Raw genomic sequence first — 16,074 nt, forward strand, 5'->3', positions numbered from 1 at the left:
AGTATGAGCTGCAACAGCTCACAATTTCACTTTAGCAATGCACACCGCTTTAAAAGAGTGCATGCAAATCATAAATCAACTGCTTCAGTTATCTCAGCCATTCAGTTAGTTAGCATTAATGCATAGCTAACCAGTAAGGATTATAAAATCATTGACAAGAATGCTTGCTTGATGATTTAAGTCTGACTCAAACATGAATATGAAGAAAATTCTGCTGTTTACTGTTTAATGTCAGATATAAACAAATGAAAGGATGTGTGCTATAGTATCACAGGCCTGTCTTTAAGAACAGTGAACAGTTTTCCAAGATGCTGGATACAGTTATTATTTTAATTTGTACAATAATTCAAAAACTTACCATTTCCAATAAATCAGTGATTTCACACCAAATATTGTGCATATAGTGCCAGTGCAAGTGTATGTGCATATTAAAGGCACTAAGCTTAGAAACAGGCTTTAAAATGTACTTGTGTAAGGTAGAGTCAAGTACACTTTTTAGTTCACTCAAGGCCAACCCATTATTATTAAAAGCCACTTCAAATGTATCTAAACATTTCACAAAGCTCATCAAAATATAAAGTGCAACATATATAGTTATCCAGAGTATTAAAGGAATACTCCAAACAAAATTTATTTATTTTTTTATATGTTACTTACAACAAGTGGCCTGTAATGGTGGCCAAGAAATACAGTATTTTTAATGTCATATCTGGACAACAGCAAACAGTATAAAAAAAATCCATTAAAAACACAAATACACTTGTGCAAATAAAGTTGCATAATCCACATGTCTATCGTCCATTCATATGTTTATAATGTGCAAAATGCATGCTTTTTTGTTAAATATTATTAACTAGACATTAAGCCCGTTACAATAACGGGCGCTAGAGCAGTAGTGCATAAACATTAGTAGGAACAGTCTATATTAAAATGGCTGTATATTTCCTGGCTTGTATGTGGCTGTAATATGCGTCATTGTATTGTGTGCCTTAAATTTTCTCTCGCAGTAATACTGGTTTGTATTTCTGTAAAATACCTGTAATTTTCTCTTATGGTAATACTGGCTTTGACGTCTGTAATATGCGTTTAATTTTCTGTCACAACAGTGGGCAATCAGAAGATTCTCCCCAGCAACTGATGTAATGTGTGGCGTGCAGCTGATAATCGTGCCTGTTGCTTCTCTCTAGCAAGTACTGTGCAGTTTCCTAGCAAGTATTTTAATCTGTGCTGGCGTGCAGCTGATTATTTTATGTGTGGCGTCTCCCCAGCAACGGATTTTATGTGCGCGAAAATAAATCTACTTTTAAAAGTCATCCTATTGTAATATCATGAAAATTCGTACATTTAGGAAAACCCCTTCAACGACCGACACTTTACACTTTACCAGGCCAAGCTGAAATCCTCAGAATGAACACTTGCACAACAACAAACAGTAATCCCACCTCTTTGGGGAAGCTGGTCTCTGCGTCTCAGTACCCAATTGGATTTTTCGTGCCTCATGTTTTAGGTCTTACCTCATTTACCGAAATCCAATTGGATCGTCCGCACGATATTTTATAGGTCCCAACCCTCTCTGTCTTGTGTGACACGTCAGGCGGCCTTTGAAGCATCTGCTTTGAAGCATCGCACCGTGCCCCGCGCATGCGCACTTCACCAGAAGAGACACACACACACACACACACACACACACACAGACACTGGATGCACACAGGGGTTTTATGAAAGAGGATACTTCTAGAAAACCCAGCATACAATATAAACAGGAAAGGCACATTCCTATAATACTGTGCTTTTAAATTGCCTTATATTGTACACTGAGTTTTCCAGAAGTAGTATTACTATTTTAGCAAAAAATAAATGTATTTTGCATGTTATGAGCATGCAAATGGATAAATATATTTTGCATTTTATGAGCATACATATGGATAACAGACATGTGGATTATACACCACAAGTTACATGAGAATTTTTTTCTCATGGATGTTTTTCACATTGTTTGAAGTTGTCCAGCATTGGTCACCACTGGGTCTTGTTCAATTAGAACCTTTGTTACGCAACTTCTGTACAAAAACATGAGATAATTTTTTTTTTCTTAGTCACAATTACAAACTATTTAATGTAACATAAAAAATGCCATTTATGAGTGGAGTATACCTTTAGGACACATCCACCTGGAGCTCATTATGATTAACTGTTTTATTTATTTTTATAATTTTCCCTTCATTGCAATTTAATGTTGTAAATTTTCTGATCTGTAACAGTTTTTTTGCTTTTGTTCTCTTATAGTACTGATGAAATTCTCATTTATACTGCATTGTAAACTTTGCTCTGTAGACTGCCTTGTTAGAATGCATTTTACTTTCATTACTGTACTTTAAAAGATTATGTTGGGAACTGACCTTTTAAAAGTAGTTGATCGTTTACACGGCAAATTGGTTAAATGTGTATCAATAGACTATGCTGTCGAACAATTCTGACGTAAAATTTTAACAGGCGACAAGAAAGGTAATGTAGTATATCTTCTGCAGATAACAGACACCAAAGGAGATCTTGATATGCCATTCGTATTAAAATGTTTAGTGTTTCCTGTTAAAATAGCTTTTGCAAAGATAATTAAATCATAGGGACAAACATGCGAAAAAGTCGGTTTATTTATTAGAGAGAAAGAAACAATATTTACTCATGGGCAGTTATACGTTGCCATGTCACGATGCATGTCCAAACATTCAATGCGATATTGATGAAAAGTTAATTAACAAATTGTTTTTACTGAAGTTTTACAGTAAAAAAGTGTAAGTTTAAAAAGTATTTGCATGTTAATTTCAAAGCCAAACAGAACAAAAACATATAACACAACAAGTACCTCTAATGCAACATGAAACAATTTTCTTTCAATTTACTACGTTTTACTATTTTTTTTTACTATGGTTAATTACTCGCTGTAATGTAAAATGGTTAGTTCTATTATGCATATGTAACAATTCCCATGAAAATAATCTGTTTAAATTGTACATCTGCTTCCCCATATGCGAGCAGCAGATCTGCGAAGTGGCTACCAAGTAGCGCCCACCCGGGGGTTGGTGAGTGAAGCAAGCAGGGGGCAGAGCCCCCTAGTCTTTTTAAATGCAAATACTTTAAAAAACAAAAAAAAAAAAAAAATGCTTTTTAAAGTTAACAATTGTACTGTACTTTGTTATTTTTCCAAGGCAGGTTTTAACAAAGTATACTTAATTGCTTACGTTCAAAATGCAAATTTCAAAACAGGAAATTAAAACAAGACTTCAAGTTTTGAAGAGCAAAGTGCTTTAAATAAATGGTGTATGATGGCCCAATAAACTGGCCAAGAACTGAGAGTAACAGTGGCCTCATGTTTATGAAATATCTGTGCAATGAAGCACACAGCAGAAACTGTCAACACAGTGACTGCACAGCATCACTCCTTATTAGCAAGAGAATAGCTAAATGTAGTAGCGATGTTCACAGATATAAAACAAAGCAGCTTTAATATGCAGTGTTTAGTAAGAATTTTGGGGCACTGTGTAAACCTAAAGTTTAAATTAAGTTCATAGACCTACAAAAGGTTGCCATTGATTTGAGGCAAGATTGCTTTTCTCCTGTACAACTATACGTTGCATTCTTAACAGTAAGCTTGCACAGCTTGGTCATATTCCAACCGGAGTGCTGAACTGACAACGTGGTATACAAACAGAACAATCGTAAAAACAGGATTTAATAAAAAGGCTGCTTCCGTTGGCAAAGCAACGAAAAAGGAAGACCTTATATGGCGTTCGTTTATAAAACAGCGGAGAGGCTGTGTGAAGTCAGCTTCACAAAAAAACAGATCCTTAACAAATTGTTATTGGTATACTTTCACTCAATTTAAAAAGGTTTTCTTCTTAATAAAAATTTAAAAGCAGTAATTTGCCGCTGCGAAGCACGGGGTTGTATATTGTCACAGATGAGCGGGGACACTGCCCGGCCGGGACGCCTGGATAGTCCCCGAGTTGGACAATACTTCTCCTCGGCCACGGGAGGGCAGCCGCCCGGGCCTAATTGGGGGCCACAGGAATGGAGCCAGGATACTCACCACTGTGAGAAGACATGGCCACCGCCAGGGGGCGCCCGGACAGTTAGGGAGTCCTGGATGGCAGCACTTCCGCCACACCCGGAAGTGCTGCCGGAAGTAATCCCAAGGGCACCCGGTGTACTTCCAGGTGCTCTCCTGACACTTCCGCCACACCAGGAAGGGATGTCATGGGGAGCACCTGGGGCTCATCTGGGTCATAATAAAAGGGGCCGCCTCCCTCCACTAAGAGAGCCAGAGTTGGGAGGAAGAAGACAAAGCTTGTGAGGAGGGCGAGAGGAGGTCGAAGGTGAAAGAGAAAGAAGAAGAGGAAGAAGAAGAAGAGAGAAAGAGAGAGAAGGGTGAAGGTGAGAAGAGAAGGTAAAGAGAAAGAGAAGAAGAAAGGGTTGGTGAAGGAAGGCATTGTGGTGCTGTATTGGACAAGTGATAAGCAGTGCCTGGTTGTCTCCACACATACCGCTTAGAATTAAGGCCAAAAAGTTCTATCTTGGTCTCATCAGACCAGAGAATCTTATTTCTCACCATCTCAGAGTCCTTCAGGTGTCTTTTAGCAAACTCCATGCGGGCTGTCATGTGTCTTGCACTGAGGTATGTGTGGAGACAACCAGGCACTGCTCATCACTTGTCCAATACAGTCCCCACAGTGAAGCATGGCGGTGGCAGCATCATGCTATGGGGGTGTTTTTCAGCTGCAGGGACAGGACGACTGGTTGCAATCGAGGGAAAGATGAATGCGGCCAAGTACAGGGATATCCTGGACAAAAACCTTCTCCAGAGTGCTAAGGACCTCAGACTGGGCCGAAGGTTTACCTTCCAACAAGACAATGACCCTAAGCACACAGCTACAATAACGAAGGAGTGCCTTCACAACAACTCTGTGACTGTTCTTGAATGGCCCAGCCAGAGCCCTGACTTAAACCCAATTGAGCATCTCTGGAGAGACCTAAAAATGGCTGTCAACCAACGTTTACCATCCAACCTGACAGAACTGGAGAGGATCTGCAAGGAGGAATGGCAGAGGATCCCCAAATCCAGGTGTGAAAAACTTATTGCATCTTTCCCAAGAAGACTCATGGCTGTATTAGCTCAAAAGGGTGCTTCTACTAAATACTGAGCAAAGGGTCTGAATACTTAGGACCATGTGATATTTCAGTTTTTCTTTTTTAATAAATCTGCAACAATTTCAAAAATTATTTTTTTTGTCTGTCAATATGGGGTGCTGTGTGTACATTAATGAGGGAAAAAAATAATTTAAATGATTTTAGCAAATGGCTGCAATATGACAAAGAGTGAAAAATTGAAGGGGGTCTGAATACTTTCCATACCCACTGTATATATATCCATCCATCCATCCATTCTCTTCCACTTATCCGAGGTCGGGTCGCGGGGGTAGCAGCTTGAGCAGAGATGCCCAGACTTCCCCCTCCCTGGCCACATCTTCTAGCTCTTCCGGGAGAATCCCGAGGCGTTCCCAGGCCAGCCGGGAGACATAGTCCCTCCAGCGTCTCCTGGGTCTTCCCCGGGGCCTCCTCCCGGTTGGACGTGCCCGGAACACCTCACCAGGGAGGCGTCCAGGAGGCATCCTAATCAGATGCCCGAGCCACCTCATCTGACTCCTCTCGTGCGGAGGAGCAGCGGCTCTACTCTGAGCCCCTCCCGGATGACTGAGCTTCTCACCCTATCTTTAAGGGAGAGCCCAGACACCCTGCGGAGGAAACTCATTTCAGCCGCTTGTATTCGCGATCTTGTTCTTTCGGTCACAACCCATAGCTCATGACCATAGGTGAGGGTAGGAACATAGATCGACCGGTAAATTGAGAGCTTTGCCTTATGGCTCAGCTCCTTTTTCACCACGACAGACCAATGCAGAGCCCACATCACTGCGGACGCCGCACCGATCCGCCTGTCGATCTCACACTCCATTCTTCCCTCACTCGTGAACAAGACCCCAAGATACTTGAACTCCTCCACTTGAGGCAGGATCTCGCTTCCAACCCTGAGAGGGCACTCCACCCTTTTCCGGCTGAGGACCATGGTCTCGGATTTGGAGGTGCTGATTCCCATCCCAGCCGCTTCACACTCAGCTGCGAACCGATCCAGAGAGAGCTGAAGATCACGGCCTAATGAAGCAAACAGGACAACATCATCTGCAAAAAGCAGTGACCCAATCCTGAGTCAACCAAACCGGACCCCCTCAACACCCTGGCTGCGCCTAGAAATTCTGTCCATAAAAGTTATGAACAGAATCGGTGACAAAGGGCAGCCCTGGCGGAGTCCAACTCTCACTGGAAACGGGTTCGACTTACGAGAGATAGAGATAGAGATATGTGTATATATGTGTAGATATGTAAATATGTATATGTATATATATGTGTCTGTATGTGTATATGTGTGTGTATGTATGTGTGTGCGTATATGTATGTGTATATATATGTGGAAGTGTATATGTGTATATATATATGTATATATGTAGATATGTGTATATAAGTATATATGTTTATGTATATATATGTTTACATAACCTCTAACACACTACTTCTCCGCTGCAAAGCGCGGGTATTTTGCTAGTACATTATAAATGATAAAAATCACAGTTGATGGTATTGAAAGATACTACAGTACAATGTTGATAGCCAAGCAAAGGAATATTGAGAGGTACCCATATTATGCATAGAAGTAGGGTTCCCACACATTAGAGGATCCTGCTCCAGTTAAAAAGTAAAAAATAAATAATACACCCTTTTTGTACTTTTTATTAACAGACAAGTCTTTACTGTCTGTGATTGTGAACAATTTTTAAGTTTTCAATCCCCGTGAACCTAAAGTGGGAGAATGGAACCTAACAACACATGTAGCAATAAACAAGAGTATTTTGGCAATTGAGAGTGAGCTGACTCAAGCAACATACACATGGGGAAAATATGCAAACTCCGTACAAACACTGAGCAAGTTAGCAATCAAACTTGAACTCATTGCATTATGTAATAACAACAATAATAATAAATTTTATTTTTATAGCACCTTTCCCATGCTCAAAAGTGCTTTACAAATAGTCAAAAGAATACAACAGGAATAAGAGTAGAGATGACATTAATAATAACACAGGATAGAAACTAATATCAAACATTTGCTATTGATGAAGCATTTAACATAGGGATAAGTATGATAGGAAGCAACATCACACCACTCACACTGAAACATCAGTACTAATAACCTGATTAAAAGTAAATATATTTTGTGTAACAGGAGTTTAGTTGACTGCATACTATGCATCTGTCATTGCAATAGTTCCACCAGGAAACAAGCAACAGCTCTGTTAAATGACAGTGAAATTGCTAAAATTCATACCTTCTTTGGCTTATAAAGATTTTTTTTTCCAGTCTACATATGGACTGAATTTGAAGAATGAGGAGTAGACATTTGAGCTTGACAAATCTTTAATGACTTTCCTTATAAAATATTTAGCTGTATCTTCGAAAGTAACATGTAGCATGTATTAAACGCCTTCTACTTAAAGTTTGGTGAAAGTTGCCCACCACTCACTAACATTAGAACATTAGAACACTCTAGACGAGAACAGGCCATTCAGCCCAACAAAGCTCGCCAGTACTATCCACTTATTTCTTCCAAGAAAACATCAAGTCAAGTTTTGAAAGACCCTAACGTCTTACTGTCTACCACACTACTTGGTAGCTTATTCCAAGTTTCTATCGTTCTTTGTGTAAAGAAAAACTTAATGTTTGTGCGAAATTTACCCTTAACAAGTTTCCAACTGTGTCCCCGTGTTCTTGATGAACTCATTTTAAAATAACAGTCTCGATCCACTGCACTAATTCCCTTCATAATTTTAAACACTTCAATCATGTCACCTCTTAATCTAACAAAGGGGAATCAGTGACCGATGATGAATGAAATCCACAGAAAAAGTCAAAAGCAAATGATGATGCTTTGGTTTGCAATCCCAGTTCTAGAAGGGAAAGTGGACTGATCACTGAAATGACCAATGAAATTCACAGATTCTGACACCAGCAGTGAGGGATACGTGCACATGTGCACCAATCAATGCTTTTCTCTAACCAAATATTATGACTGTGTTTTTAAGTAACATTTAATAAATATATGTGTACATTATGCACAAAGAATAGTGTGGTGATTATGAAAATTAAAATTACTTTCATTTTTGATTTTATTTTCTCATTTTCGTTTACTTTTAGTTTTCAGACGTTAACAGGAATAAAACTGATACACAGTATAGTTTTCTATGCTTTTGGCCTTTTTGATGGCTGTATGATAATTGAACTGTTTAATTTTGATAATTTGCTCATTTCATTCAAAATGTAACACTGCATTGCCTTATTGAGCCTGTTAAAATCAATTTAATTTCTTTGGTAAAAGAAAAGGGCCCACAGGGGCTCAGATGCTCCAATGATTTGTAAATCCACCACTAAAATTTGTGAATTTCCCCTTGGGATTAATAAAGTATCTATCTATCTATCTATCTATCTATCTATCTATCTATCTATCTATCTATCTATCTATCTATCTATCTATCTATCTATCTATCTATCTAAAATGAATTCAGTCACTTATAGAAGAGGTTAAATAGTGATTTCATTGTTTGGTTAGGAAGAAAGTTTTTAAGCTTGTTATTGACAATATGTTATATTCTATGGTGGCACATTCATAAACAGGGTTACCCAGTAGTGGTAATGCTCTTAGCAAAGACATTGTTTTATTTTACTGTCTGTTATAACAGTTTTATCTGTACACTTGAGACATACTAAGGACCGATAAACATAATTTTGACAAACTTTTTTAGTTTAAAATAAAAGTAAATGAAAATGTGCAAATATAGTGAAAACTATGATATGTTATCTAATAATTTAGAATGGTATATGACTTAGGGTTTTGCACATTAACTTAATAGTTAATGGTATTTTTAATAGTTTGTCTCCTTTGCTTCGGCATCTTTAACCAATGTTCTGTTGATTATGCCTGGATATGTAAGTGAATATGCTATTACTTTCAATTCTAAGTCTTCTTTTAATATTTCAGTCTATCATTTACAAAAGAACTTGAATTTAAATGAATTATAAATTTACACAAATTTATGCAGACTGGTAGTGGATCATAAAATTAAAGTACAAAAATTAAAACCAGCATAACAATTTTATTCACATTGTACATATGTCTGGTTCAGCTGCAGCTTAACACACAAAGCCTGAGCAGCCTGCAAAATAGCATTACTGTACACAGGTATGCTGTATGCATTGTATAGTTACTGAGGCACATTACTGATGTATGGACATACTGAACATGTTAATGGGTACAAAGGCCATGTAAGGAGTTATCTAAGCACATTTTGCTGTAGGTGAATTTCAACTATATACAATACTTTGGAACATAACCCTCATGTAAAACTTTACATGATGGATGTTTAATATATCTGCTACAACTTTTATTTCATTTGCTTGATACTTTGGCTACTCATAACCTAATCACACTATTTTATTGTAATTGTTTTTTGGTTGGGCAGATTAATGTTTATATTAATGTAAAATGATCAAATCATAACAATCCAAAACCCAGCCACAGGGGATGCACAAAACCAGTGTGTTACATCATGCCAGTCCCAAGCCAAGATAAATGGGGAGGGTTACGTCAAGAAGGGCATCTGGTGTAAAATTCTGCCAAATCAAAATGCGGACAACAATACAAATTTCCATACCAGATCGGTTGAGCCCTGGTTTAACAATGACCGCCACCAGTACTGTTAGCCAAAAGGGTGCTGGTGGAGATTGGGCTACTGTTGGCCGAAGAAGAAGGAGAAGAAGAGGGGGGAGACGTGTCCGGAGGCAGGAGGAGAGGAGGAAAGTAAAGAGAGTGGAACGGAGGGTAGGAACTTTGAATGTTGGCAGTATGACTGGTAAGGGGAGAGAGTTAGCAGATATGATGGAGAGAAGGAAGGTTGATATATTGTGCGTGCAAGAGACTAAATGGAAGGGGGGTAAGGCCAGGTGGATTGGAGGTGGATTCAAATTGTTCTATCATTGTGTGGATGGGAGGAGAATGGGGTAGGAGTTGTTCTGAAGGAACAGTATGCCAAGAGTGTTTTGGAGGTGAAAAGAGTGTCACGCAGAGTAATGATTATGAAGCTGGAAATTGGAGGTGTAATGATGAATGTTGCTAGTGCATATGCACCGCAAGTTGGGTGTGCAATGGGTGAGAAAGAAGATTTTTGGAGTGAGTTGGATGAACAGTGTACCCAAGGGACAGAAAGTGGTGATTGGAGCGGATTTCAATGGGCATGTTGGTGAAGGGAACAGAGGAGACGAGGAGGTGATGGGTAGGTATGGTGTCAAGGAGAGGGATGAAGAAGGTCAGAGGATTGTGAATTTTGCCAAAAGAATGGACATGGCTGTGGTCAATACGTATTTTAAGAAGAAGGAGGAACATAGGGTTACGTACAAGAGTGGAGGAAGATGCACACAGGTAGATTACATCCTATGCAGAAGAGTTGATCTGAAGGAGATTGAAGACTGCAAAGTGGTGGCAGGGGAAAGTGTAGTTAAGCAGCATAGGATGGTGGTCTGTAGGATGACGTTGGAGATCAAGAAGAGGAAGATAGTGAGGGCAGAGCCAAGGATCAAATGGTGGAAGTTAAAAAAAGGAAGACTGCAAGGTTGAGTTTAGGGAGGAGGTGAGACAGGCACTGGGTGGCAGTGAAGAGTTACCAGACAGCTGGGAAACTACAGCAGATGTAGTAAAGGGTGACAGCAAGAAGGGTGCTTGGCGTGACATTTCGTGGAATGAGCAAATACAGGAGAGTATACAGAGGAAGAGGATGGCAAAGAAGAAGTGGGATAGTCAGAGAGATGCAGAAAGTAGACAAGAGTACAAGGAGATAAGGTGCAAGGTGAAGAGAGAGGTGGCAAAGGCTAAAGAAAAGGCATATGATGAGTTGTATGAGAGGCTGGACACTAAGGAGGGAGAAAAGGACCTGTACCAACTGGCTAAACAGAGGCACCGAGCTGGGAAAGATGTGCAGCAGGTTAGAGTCATAAAAGATAAAGATGGAAACGTACTCACAAGCGAGGAGAGTGTGTTGAGCAGATGGAAAGAGTACTTTGAGAGGCTGATGAATGAAGAGAACGAGAGAGAGAAGATGTTGGATGATGTGGAGATAGTGAATCAGAAAGTGCAATGGATTAGCAAGGAGGAAGTAAGGACAGCTATGAAGAGGATGAAAAATGGAAAGGTCGTTGGCCCAGATGACATATCTATGGAAGCATGAAGGTGTTTAGGAAAGATGGCAGTGGAGTTTTTAACCAGATTGTTTAATGGAATCTTGGAAAGTGAGAGGATGCCTGAGGAGTGGAGAAGTGTACTGGTGCCGATATTTAAGAATAAGGGGGATGTGCAGGACTACAGTAACTACAGGGGAACAAAATTGATGAGCCACAGCATGAAGTTATGGGAAAGAGTAATGGAAGCTAGGTTAAGAAGTGAGGTGATGATTAGTGAGCAGCAGTATGGTTTCATGCCAAGAAAGAGCACCACAGATGCAATGTGTGCTCTGAGGATATTGATGAAGAAGTTTAGAGAAGGCCAGAAGGAGTTGCATTGCGTCTTTGTGGACCTGGAGAAAGCATATGACAGGGTGTCTTGAGAGGAGCTGTGGTATTTTATGAGGAAGTCGGGAGTGGCAGAGAAGTACGTAAGAGTTTTACAGGATATGTACGAGGGAAGTGTGACAGTGGTGAGGTCTGCGGTAGGAGTGACGGATGCCTTCAAGTTGGAGGTGGGATTACATCAGGGATCGGCTCTGAGCCCTTTCTTATTTGCAATGGTGATGGACAGGTTGACAGACGAGATTAGACAGGAGTCCCTGTGGACTATGATGTTTGCTGATGACATTGTGATCAGTTGTAGGTGTCCTTGATTAGGTTCCTATAATTCTCCTCCTGTCCACTCCTGATGCAGCCCACGATAGCATAATATATTAGAAAAGGAAAGCTTTTTATCCCCCCAAACAACAATTTTACAAATTTTTCCCCAACAATTTTACAAATAGCAGTGCATCAAAGAAACAATCAGCTCAAACAAGTTTTTTCCCAATCAATTGTTATACAGTATATGCTCTTCTCATATTTGAGCTTCCACTGTATGTATTGCATTCTACACCTGGAATACTTTTGTTATCATCTGCACCTACCAGTCAATAAACATGAGTTTTTTCTCATGGTTTGACATTTTACATAAAGAAAGAAAAAGCTCTCAATTCATTACCATGCTAATCACAGATCATAATACATGTACATTGGTTTATTTACATCATGTATCATGGTCCCAAATTACATATATGCATGACATACTTTTTTCTTATCTGTTATAGTCTGTATGATGTATATTAATTTTAAAACATTCACCAGCACAATAAGTACTGAATTTGTGACCAGGCAGCTTATATTTTGCATCCAGTGTTCTTAAGAGCTTCTTGAATTCTTATTTCTCTATGGTATAGACAGGTACTTTACAGGATCAGCATCAGGGCAGAATCTGTAAAGGACCACTTGAAATTCCAAGAAGTGCAGTGATATATTACCAGAATCTCAATGAACATCTCTCCATCAACATTTGGCATTATAAAAATTTTTATTTCATTCAGTGCTATTTTATTATCCTATACCGGACATCTCCTCACAAAGTAATATGGTTGTACATTTGACTTCCTTCAATAATTCTAACAGTTTGAAAGGTCACCAGGACAAAGTATTTATAAATGTGAATTAAAAATGAAAGTGCTATATGTTGAATATCCAATTATTGTACATAGAAGACTCAATTTACTTGCTAAACAAAAAAAAAAAAATTGACTAAAAATGAAAATAAAATGGCCAGTAGTGCACTTTATCCAATAACTGATACACAAATATTGCAAACTACACTGAAAAGAAAACTATGAGGGCTGCTGTTTTTATTCGAAACAGAATAAAGAATAAGTGAAATGGACAGAAGAGGGCTTACAATGGGTGAATCACTTTTGGAGTGAATTACTGGTTAGTAGTATTGATCAGCGAATTTCAAAAAAGCGTTTTTCGTAGCGAATTTGCTGTGTTCGCCCTTGTTCATCGAATTATTTACTGATAATTTGTCTGGCTTAGGAGAACGTTTTTCCTCCCCCGAGCGTCCCATAATGCTTTGTGTGGCCAGCACAATAGCTCCCTAAGCTGTAATAGCTAACATTGGATGGGACCAGACCCAAGGTATGCAATGCTGATGATTTGCATTACAAACTGTGGGACTTATTGCTGTTGGGATTTCATTTTTATTATTTATTAGTACTGCTGTCATAATTTTAACACTTCTTGCACATTTGTGGCATCCACGTCTTTTGTTATTAAAGACGTGCATGTGTGTGTGCGTGCATGCATGCGTGCGTGTGTGTGTGTGTGTGAGGTGGGCGGCTTTCTGTGCAGTACTACAGGATTAAAAAAAAACACTAGTATTTGTCCTCTGGTTGTTTTGTGTGTTTGTATATTTTATATTTTCCTCCAAAAAAACTATTCAATTCCCACAAAAGCTGGAGGAAGGAGAGCTGGTCGTGACTGTAGCCACGGAGTTGATTGAGGGCACAGTACCACCAACCCAAATATGTCCTCTCAGCCATCTGCGGTAATACCTGTCAGTCTTACAGAGATGGCCAGCGGCAGCAGCAAGCACCTTTGGAGCATTAGCAGCTCTGTGCAGCCAACGAGTTGTGGCCATGGCTCCACTGCCTTAACAGGTGCCCCTGAGGAAACAAGGGAGGAACAACTGCATCTTCCTTTTATAGATGCCTCTGTTATTCTGGGGTCTGACTCGGTGGAAGAGGAGGAGGGTGACAGTGACAGACCCTGGGTGCAACCTACCCAGTCGCAGAGAAACAGTTAAAGAAGTGAGGTGGAGAGGCACCGACATAAGCGGCAGTGAGGGGGGTGCAGGGCTGCCACAGTGCCCAGCACTAAGCACTATTCCGTCTTGGTAAGCAGTGCCACTGACAGTCAGCAGGAGACACCCAAATCCATGTGCCATGTGTTGCTACTACCAAGACAGCCAGAGTGGTGTCTCTCACGTCACCCATCTGAGCCTATTTCATCAAATTGACAGAGGATCAGGACACTGCAGTCTGCAACTTTTACCAGCAGAAGGTACACGGGGGGCAGCCTGATTCCCATATGGGGGGGTTCATCAACCATATGAAAAACTACCACAGGCTGCTATGGAATAGGAATCATGGCAGCACAGGGCAGGGCTGGCAAGCCTCTACTGGTTCTTCTTTGGTATGTGTTGCCAGCTTCCTCTTCCATGCCCTCCTCTACACCTCCCTGTTAGCGTACAGCAAAAGTCCACCATTACCCAGATGCTGGAGCATAAGAAGCCACTCCCATCCAGCCACCCCCAAATTCAATGTCTAAAAGGGCATCTGGAATAATTGGTGCTACAGCTCCTGCCCCATCGGCTGGTGGACAAGGCCCAATTTTCACCAGCTGATGAGTTCTGGCATCCCCACCTGCCATTATTTTGCTAGAAAGGCTGTCCCAGCCCTCCACCAGCATGTGGCACAGAATGTAGGTATGTTCCTCAACCATGCTGTGGGCAGAAGAGTCCACTTTACCACTGACACAAGGACAAAATGTGGGCACGGGCAAGAGCATTATGTATCATTTATTGCCTATTGGGTCACCCTCCTCGGGCACCATTACAGTTGGTGGTGCCACCCAGGGTCAGGTCTTGAAGTGGATGGATCTCCCCAATCCCCCACCTCCAATCAGACAATGGTATTAACCTCCTGGCCGCCCTGTGACTCAGCAAATTGACCCACGTGCCACGTTTTGCTCATTTGCTCAACCTTGTTGTGCAGAGGTTCCTCTGAACTTACCCAGGGTTGGGTGAGCTTCTGATAAAGGCTCAGCAAGTCTGCAGCCATTTTTGCCACTCCCCCACTGCCAGCGCATTGCTTACAAAAATGCAGCAACAGCACCACTTGCCCTCCTACAAGTTGGTTTGTGGTGCAGCACTGTAGTGGAACTCCACCCTGTACATGGTGGAGAGGCCGTGGGGAACAGTGCAGGGCATTGAACCACTGCCTAGTGGAGCAGGGTACAGGGGCCAGGCACCACCACTGGGATATTTTACTGGGGACCAGTGGCAGCAGATTCGGCACCTATGCAAGGTGCTGGCTCCTTTCAAGCAGGCTGCAAAGTGTCAGCTGGGAGACCGCTACCTGAAATGATGTGTTCCCACTAGCATTCCTGATGGACAGGACACTAGGTGGCCTACTTGAGGAGGACGGGGAGGAGGACATGCCCAGTAGGCAGTCTGGCAGGGCAGGGGCACGCCAGGAAGATGAGGTGGCATGGGGCTCACAAAAGGAGGATGAGCAGGTGCTGAGGGCAGTGCCTATTGTCAGGGGGTAGGCAGACACTGAGCAGCAAGATGAGGAAGAAGTTAGTCAGGAAGGGGTGGGCAGGGGGTACCACTACAACTCGGCTGCTCATATGCTGCCATGCCTTAGAAGGGACCCCCCACATTAAAGGTATAAAACAGATTGACGATTACTGGGTGGTTACCTTACTAGACCAACCAGTTTAATGCCAAGATGGGGGAGTTTATGGAGCCCAGCCAGAAGGAACAAAGGATGTGCCTCCTGCATTCTGTCCTTACCAGCAAGTTGCTTGAGGAGTACCCCCACCTTTGCCTTCCTGCTACCTCTCCACATGTCCATCAGAGAGCTGTCAGTAGCAGTAACAGCAGTGGTGGCAATTTGATGGATGTGTGGAGAGACTTTTTCCAGCCTCAACAACTCAGTCTGACACTGGGTGGCAATAGCAGCAGTTACCACAAGCGGCTAGACCACAAAGTGAGTGACTACCTGTGGTGCATTAGTGCAAATGATGTCAATGACTCTATGCACACTGATGACCCCAAGGCGTTCTGGGGGATGAGGC

General features: G+C 41.3%; 1 protein-coding gene across 6 annotated transcripts in view; it reads right to left on the reverse strand.

Moving 5' to 3' along the window:
- The window catches only part of camsap1b (calmodulin regulated spectrin-associated protein 1b), a 239,638-nt gene that overhangs the window by 100,082 nt on the left and 123,482 nt on the right, over nt 1–16,074 (reverse strand). The gene's annotated exons all lie outside the window — the stretch shown is intronic.

The sequence above is a fragment of the Erpetoichthys calabaricus genome, chromosome 9 (genome assembly GCF_900747795.2).
Source record: "Erpetoichthys calabaricus chromosome 9, fErpCal1.3, whole genome shotgun sequence".
NCBI classification, from domain to species: domain Eukaryota; kingdom Metazoa; phylum Chordata; class Cladistia; order Polypteriformes; family Polypteridae; genus Erpetoichthys; species Erpetoichthys calabaricus.